Here is a 9,107-nt window from a genome sequence, read left to right as displayed (position 1 = left end):
TCTACTGAAGATGGAACGTTATGTTACTATTCAAGAACAAATAGCGATGTTCTTATTGATAATATGACATAATCAAGGACAAAGAATAATTGCAAATCGTTTCGATCACTTAGTTCAAACGGTTAGCAAGTATTTCAATATAGTTATTTTGACTATTGTGAACTTGTCAATGTCTTTAATTGTACTTCCCGATCTGAATGAAGTTTCTTCGCACATCCATAACAATCCTTATTTTTTATCATATTTTAAGGTAATTATCTATATATATACTTGAAAAATATTTATTTTATTAATTTTTATATATTAATATACCTTAAAAATATGTAAGATTGTATTGGAGGAATAAACGGGACACATGTTAATGCATTTGTACCAATAACAGAACAAATCGATATCGAAGACATTAGAGACTCACACAAAATATAATGGCAACATGTTTGTTGACATATTATTCACTCATGTGGTGGTTGGTTGGGAAGGGTCAACTAATGATTCACGTGTCTTCCTTGAGATATTGAATAATTCCAATTTAAATTTTTCATATCCTCCACCAAGTTTATATTTAAAAGCTTATCAATTATATATGTTTATATTCAATCTTAAAAATTAATACTTTTTTTGGATAATTGGTAAATATTATTTGGTAGATGTTGGCTACCTACTCATGGATGGTTATCTCATACCTTATCGAGGTGTTCGATACCATCTACAAGACTATATGAGAATACGGGCAAATGGTCGAAAAGAACTATTATTCAATCATTTACATTCTTCACTTCAAAATGTGATCGAATGAACCTTTGGGATTTTAAAAGTAAAATAATCAATATTGAAGTTGATGCATTTATATAATTTAGACAAACAACGAAACATTATTGTTAATTGCATGACATTGCACAATTTTATCAAAAAATATGCGATTATCGATGAAGAATTTGCTTAATTCAAAAAAGAATGATCAACGGGAGTGAAAGAAAAGGGTATCACTGATCAAAAGTATCCAGTTCTCCCATTAGTAGGTTATCAGATTCAACGAATAATGAAAATACATAGGGATTCAACAGCTTATGTCATTTTTACTGACAATTATTGATATATTTTCATATTATATTTTTTTTTTACTTTGTATTGTAATTATAAATACTATTATTCGATTTTGAAATAAAGATTATATTGTTTTTAAGTATATTTCAAAGATTCTATACTTATTTATTTATATTTTTTGTGTATGATGAATAACATTGATGGCAAACTATATGTATCCATCATGTTGTTCATGTGGTCGAGTGATGACATTAGTAACAGTTAAAACAAAAGAAAATTATGGGATGATGTTTTATAGGTGTCCATCTTGACAGATAATATGACATTGATATTAATGTTGGGTGCGTATATATATTTGATAAAATTGATATTAATTCATGAATTATTTTACTTTATAGAGACATGCAGGGTCTTTTGTGTAGGCAAATGAAGTTGACATTATTAATGATAATGTTTCTTAAGATAAAGTAACGGAGTCAAATAAGAAGAATGAAAAATATATTTTGTATGCATTTGTTGGATGTATATTTTTCATGTTTTTATTTATTTCAATTTTACTTATTATATTAACTATGATTATTATGTTTAAATGATGCTAGAATATAAATTAGATGTTATGTATATACGATGTAATGTGGATGTGTTATGTATATACAATGTAATGTGAATGTTGAATTGCATACTATACATATATTTTGTTTATCAGGAAAATTTCATATGTCCATTTTTAAGAGGACATGTTGTCGAAATTTCTATAGAATTGTAAATTTTTTATAGAATTATAAATTTTTTAAAATCACATCAATTATTTTTATAATTTTTTATATTTATATATATTTATTATAATTATATATTTATAGGGGTATTCTAATAATTTTTTATGCATTCTAGGTGCATTATCAACATTGTGTATTATGCAAGTTTTGTTTATCAGGAAAATTTCATATCTCCATTTTTAAGAGGAGATACTGTCAAAATTTCTATAAAATTATAAATTTTTAAATAATTATAAACTTATTAAAATTAAAATAATTATTTTTATAAAATTTCAATATAAAATTATTATATTTATATATATTTAATGTAATTATATATTTATAAGGGTATTCTAGCAATTTTTGATGTATTTTGGGTGTACTATCAACCTTAAGGGTATTTTGATCATTTTATCCTAATACATTAGATTCTAAAAGTTGTATCGAACAATAATTATCAGATTCTAGTAAATAGCACAGCACTTTTACAAAGCTCTATCAAGCAAGCTTTTCAGTATTTCAGCTTCTGACAGTAGATTCTAGCAGCTAAATCAAACGGGACCTAAGCTATTAAGCCAATTTCCAAAAATGTTGAAAACCGCAATGTGTAAAGAGATCCTTACAAAATTCACCTAGAAAGTGGAGCAGTATATATAAAAATTCAATAGTTAGTGGAGAAGACATGTCATGATTTAGAAATGCTTTCTTCAGAAATTTGAAGGGGACTGGCCGTTTCAAAGTTTTCTCTACTTGGTTGTGCCGGCTTACCATTAATGTTTCATCCAATCATTGATGGTCCCACATGAAATAATAATCCTGATTGGTGATTCCTAGATATGGGGTTTTAGAACCAACTCAAACATCTAGATTCTAGATTTAGAAATAAAAATAAAAATAAAAAAATGCCACGTGTCATTTTGAAAGAGTGGTGGAGCAAACTTTTCTTCATTAAGAACAAAAACATCTCCTCCTTGAGTCCTAACCTTCTTGTCATGTTACAGACGACATGGATGATCCGGTGCAACGAACCACGAATTTTTTACCAACACTAATAAATCATAACTATCAACCAGGACCGTTGATAAAAGGGCTTCATTGTTATTGATCTCAACAATCATGGAAAATGTTAACAAAGCTCTTTTTATCAAGACGGATGGATGTTCATGTTCGATTTGTTGTGTAAATATCTTGTATTTTGTTACTCTTTTAAGAGGTATGAGAAAGTCAATAGTGTAATATTTTCTGAAGGATTTTTTATTTTTTATGACTTTTTTATTTGAGGAAGATTTACATGTTTTAATAACTCCCGATTTTATAAATAAAGATCTCTAAGACTGTAAAACACATGAGAATCTAGTGATTGTTCTTGTTCTATTTTGTGGACGTAGGCACAATGCCCAACCATGTAAATTTTTAAGTTTTGTACAATTTTGTCTCTTTGCTATTTTGATTTTATCACATGATCTTAATAGGACATATAACATGAATTGTATGATTTGGTGGTGCATGCATGCACACATGATCATCTCTTTAGAATCCACGGCCTCAAAATCATATTTCGTTATGTCAACCTTCTATTAATCTAAATTATCATCTCTCTTCAATTATATATATATGAGAAACAATGTACAAGACATAATATATGATACAGTGGAGAGTTACTTCTCTACAGTTCTATCTTTTATTTTGGATTTAAAGTTGAACTTACGTTATGGAAACAGTTGTTGTCTCAGTCAGAAACTTATAATAAGAGTTCTATAAACATCACATATTGAATTGTTTTATATATTTTCACCTGTGATTCAACTCTAAATTTTCCCCTAATTAATTTGGGGAAAAAAAAAACATTCATATTAATCCATTCCAAAATAACATTTTCACACTACAAAATCGTGGGTTTTTAACGACAATATATTAGTGATGGTCAAAATTCCAGTCACTATAAAATTTGTGTTCAAATCACTTATCCTTTGCGCGAAAATTACCCAATTGATTTGGAAACGAACGTCACTCTCTCTACTCTCTGTATCTTCTCCTTTCCTCTCCATCTAGGGTTCTAGGATTTTTGGTATTAATGGCGGAAATCTGTTGTTTCTAACACGTATTTCTTCTTCATTTTCTCTCTCTGACTCTATCTAATTTAGAAACACAGCCTTTCGAGCTTCTTTTCTTTAAATCACATACTTTGCTCCTCTTCTTCTACTCCTCCAAATCTAGGGTTTCGAAAAATTGGCAAACACATCTTCTTCGATTGAGCAATCCATATCTCCTCATTTTCTTAGTTTGTAATTTCTCTTTCTGCTCTAAATCCACCATTGTAGAGCAGAAGTTCTTTGTATCAACAATGAAGTTGGCAGGATTAGTTATATTTTACGAGATCTAGATTCTGCAATTAGTTTTTTTATCTTTCATGAGCTTTGTAAGTCATCTTGAGCGTTTATTACAAATCTAATTTCCTCTCAATTATGATTCGTTGTGTTGGATCTTTTGTTTCTTTTTCACTGATTTTATTTGTAGATTTAATGTGAAAATTAATTTTTTTTTTTGGGTGAATTTTTAGTTGCTGTTGTGGATCAGTGTAATTTAGTTTGATCAATCTGTTTTACTTTAGATTTGCTTTGCCGAGTAGAATATTTGGGAAATTAGATACTTAGGTTAGCTGTTTGTGCTCAAAAGTTCATGTTTTTATTTTCTTGCCTAATATGGGAAAAGCTTCTTGAATTCTTCAGAGAGATGCTAAAGGTCTGTTGAAAGTGCAATAGTTTGTAAGTTTTATATTTGATTGTTTGGTGATTTTTACAAACATGGTGACAGACTAAAGTTACTACGTTTGTTCATCTTCTGGAACGGTTCTTTAGTATCTTTCTTGCTTTCATGGATACTGGTGTTGTTGTCTACTTTTTACTTATTTTAGAGTTATTTTGAAGTAGTAATTTTAAATAGGGAAAATTAGCTGTAAAAAGTCAGGTTTACTTTATTGTTCTTTGATCGTCTTATTAACTTAACTGCATAAGTCCAATGTGGAAGAACACTCACTCCTTGTTTCACACTATGGAATTATATGAAGAGCTAAAAAGAGAAAAAAAAATTTATTTTTTGCAACAGGCAGCCCTCATGTTCTACAAGTTATGGATAGTAGAGGTCATTTTGGCCACTTCGTCAGGAAAAAGAAAGCTTATCTTTAGCAGTCGATCCTCATGTTCTACTAGTTACGATAGATGGTAGAAGTCATTTTGGCCACAAGTTTGTTCATAGAAGACCTTTTTTTAGAGGGAAAAATGACGACTTTTCATTTAATTAATCACAATGTTGTTATCTTAATAATTATCCTCTATGGGCATTTATTAAGCTCGAGTTGTCTTAAATTGTTTCTTTTGTCAGTGCTCTTATGCTAGTACTAAAATGGGCTGGGAATTATTTCCAGGTACACCATGGAGAAAATGAATTCGGAGCTCCATGTCTATATTTATTGTAGTTGGCTTGTGTTGTTTCTTTATACTTTAGGTGCATGGCAGAAGAGTGGTTTTGGTAAGGGAGACAGCATAGCTTTGGAAATCACCAAGCAGACAGATTGTAGTATTATATCCAATCTAAATTTTGAAACACACCATAGTGGCGAAGCAGGGGTAACAATCGATGAGTCTGAAATAAAATTAAAAGTTTTTGAACCTTGTCATGCTAAGTTTACCGACTACACACATTGCCAAGATCAAAAACGGGCAATGACCTTCCCTAGAGAAAATGTGAACTATAGAGAGAGACATTGTCCACCCGAGGAAGAAAAGCTGTATTGCCTTGTCCCTGCACCGAAAGGATATGTGACCCCATTTCCATGGCCCAAGAGTCGTGACTATGTACCATATGCAAATGCTTCATATAAGAGCTTGACGGTTGAGAAGGTTATTTAGAATTGAATTCAATATGAGGGCAATGTGTTTAGATTCCCGGTGGAGGAACACAGTTCCCCCAAGGGGCTGATGCATATATTAATCAACTTTCATCTGTGATTCCAATTAAAAATGAGATGGTGAGAACTGCATTGGATACTGGTTGTAGGGTATATTTAAATCTTTGAATGATGCTTAATCTATTTATTTTCAGCAAGTTTTGATTTGGTGACTGCTATTTATTTTTATTTTTCTAGTTGATCTGATAAATGAGGGAAAATGTGATTAGGTTGCAAGTTGGGGTGCGTACCTTTTGAAAAGAAATGTGATAGCCATGTCATTTGCACTGAGGGACTCACACGAAGCACAAGTGCAATTTGCTTTGGAAAGGGGTGTGCCTGCAGTAATTGGTGTGTTTGGAACCATAAAGCTCCCTTACCCATCAAGAGCACATGGCTCATTGTTCACGATGCTTAATTCCATGGGGAGCAAATGGTGAGTGTAGGTAGTGTAGTCTACGTGTAGAAGTGAAGTATTTTGGACAACTCCCAAATTTAAGTTTAAAATTCAACGTTGAAAAATACCTTTTTTTATTTTTTTATTTTTTTGCTTTCAATGTTCATAAAATTTTGTAATCTACAACCCTGAGCCATCGGATCATGGTGTTGTATGCCACAAGGTGAGGTCAACGACCCTTAGTTAGAATTGAAATCTTATTGAGTAAGGTTAGTCGGTTTGGGCCTCTTGAAAGTACCTGGTTAGACACACCCCATATGCATGTCTGACATTAACACACATGTATTTACCTAGAACAAACGTCAACTTTGGGTCATTGCATAATGATTGTGTGGACTGTTTGACAACATTTGAGCTCCTCTATTTGCAGATGGTATGTACATGATGGAAGTGGATCGTGTTCTCAGACCTGGTGGTTACTGGGTACTTTCTGGTCCTCCCATCAATTGGAAAAATAACTACAAGTCATGGCAACATCCCAAGGAGGAACTCCAGGAAGAACAAAGAAAGATTGAGGAGATCGCCAAATGACTTTGCTGGGAAAAGAAGCGCACGAGAAGGGTGAAATGGCAATTTGGAGAAAGAGAGTAAATGCCAATTCATGTCTTGGTAGAGATGATTCTCAAGCTAATATGTGTGAATCCACAAATGCAGATGATGTCTTGATGCACCAATTATTATTATTATTTTTACTTGGACCCAATTTGATTCCATCTTTTGCTAATGTTAGAAGCAAAGTTATGGGCATAATTGAAGGTGCCATCTTGGTGAGGTGGTAAAGTTTGTGAATGGTAGTGCCCTAGCCTTTAGGATCAAACCCCACCATCACACTTAAACTAAGTTCACAAATTCCCTAGAGCCAAACTTATTAGGGTACAATATATGATCTTTATGTGGCCATCACTTGCTAGTAGCTACATCTGGTTAACTACTCTACTAGATATTAAATTTCCTCTATGAAGTCTTACCAAATTTAACAAAATATTGTAATGAGAATGGAGTGATATGGTGCTAGATCATACTGTTGAAAAACATGATCATTATGCCTCCTCGGATAAGATTTAGTCAAAGTTCTTTCACTACTAAGCCATGCAAAATCTTTATATTTATTGCAACTAGAATAATCTCATTACTACAATAAATAACCCATTACAATAACTACTCAACTTCCTTTATTCTCATTATCATGACTACCCTAATACTTCTCAACCACTATGCTATCACCAAATCATGATCACCGTCTGTTGTTCCTCATATGGAGAAACTATAGAGACCTAAGTCCGTCATTCATAGCACAAAAAGTCGTGCTTCAGCCTGGTTGTTATTGCTCTCCTTTAGCAGTTGTGCAATCTGTAGCACACTTATGACATACTTGCAACCTGGCTTAGAGCACTCCCTTTTGTATCATGCTTGCATTCTAGAACTCATATAGCACATGACTTTTGTTAAATGTTAATTGCACTTTGCAGAGTGCCCAGATCACATTTGACTGCCCATCGGGGATTGTGTTGTTCTCTAAACACACAACATTATAAGGTCATTGGAACAACTTTGGGGTTTTCTCTCCTTTTGATGAGTTTAGTAGGTTTTTTTTTTTTTTCCTTTTTCTTTTTAATCATTAACTTGTCAGGAATGAATATGATCATATGTTATTTACCTGTTTTAATGAAAGTTTTTATATTTTTAGTTTGGGTTTCTATATTTTGTCATCACCAGCTTTGCACCCTATATATATATATATTCTTTTGGGGATGTTTTAGGTACAAGAAGATGGAGACATGCGTAACTCCTTTTCCCGAAGTTAACAGTCCCGGCGAAGTTGCTGGAGGCGAAGGTGTTTCCTAACAGGCTTAATGTTGTCCCTCCCAGAATATCTAGTGGATCTATTCCTGGAGTCCCTGTTGAGACATACCTAGTGGACAACAAAATATGGAAGAAGCGTGTAAAAGCGTATAAGAAGATAAATAAGCCAATGTCAAAAGGATAAATTTGGTGACAAGATAGTCTGAAGAGGTTAAAGGAGAGGGCACCAATGAAGTGGCCCTTACTCACTTCGCCAAACTTTTATCCGATGAACGTAAGCTCAGGAAGGCCACACTGTCTGCCAATAAGTGACAAATTTTTCTCTTGTAGAAAGAGATTGTCCTTGCAATTTTAATTTTTCAGTCCCTCTCAAGATAATAATTCTGTTAATTTAATTCTTAAGGTTAATTGGAATATTAAAAAAAGTTGTATTTTTGATAGGTAGAATCAATGAAGGTGGAGTAATATTGGGAGTTGGGGCAATTCTTAAAATGAATTCCGTTATTTGGTTATCCACTTTAGTTGGAATAATCGGAGAATATCTAATACAAAATGTTGAGTGTCAGGGTGCTCAGGTAGAGTTGGAGTGATAGAGTTGTAAGTAAAACCCTATGTCGTGCACTTGGAACTTTGATTAGAATTGAACCACAATATAAAATATATCAAATGTGAGATATCCTTCAATTTTATTTGTAAGAAAATATGCAAAACTGAATGGTATTGAAAGCATAACAGTGACAAGCTTGACAGTTACTCCCATTAGGGCCGTTTGGGCATTAAGTTCTTCTTGTCTTACATTATTTGTACCTTTTTTTCATCTTAGGATATTATATTTAGACACCATTTTATTATATATATATATAGACTCATGGAAGTGAACTAATGTGTTCACATACAATCTTGACCGTATAAGCCCGAAATCCAACATTTGAGATTAATCTCGACTATCAGATTTTATGTTTTTTTATGCATCGCTTTTGCTAAGTCAACAGATATTTGACCCATGTATATATTTCAGAAATTAAAAATTCTTTATTTATTTATTTTAATCTCAATTCATCCTCTTGAACCACCAACTTGCACATTAATTCTAATTAGAAAT

General features: G+C 32.2%; 1 pseudogene across 1 annotated transcript; it reads left to right on the top strand.

The window, feature by feature from the left end:
- Positions 1–4,248: 4,248 nt before the first annotated feature.
- Positions 4,249–7,941, top strand: LOC147396582 (putative methyltransferase PMT2; annotated as a pseudogene). Its single transcript, XR_015180878.1, has 3 exons — positions 4,249–5,856; positions 5,976–6,181; positions 6,573–7,941. The product of XR_015180878.1 is annotated as a putative methyltransferase PMT2 (transcript).
- Positions 7,942–9,107: the final 1,166 nt, after the last annotated feature.

Source organism: Akebia trifoliata, chromosome 8 (genome assembly GCF_017979445.1).
Source record: "Akebia trifoliata isolate Shusen 1 chromosome 8, ASM1797944v1, whole genome shotgun sequence".
NCBI classification, from domain to species: Eukaryota; Viridiplantae; Streptophyta; class Magnoliopsida; order Ranunculales; family Lardizabalaceae; genus Akebia; species Akebia trifoliata.
Note: the sequence above shows the minus strand (reverse complement) of the source record. Positions and strands in the feature narration are given on the sequence as shown.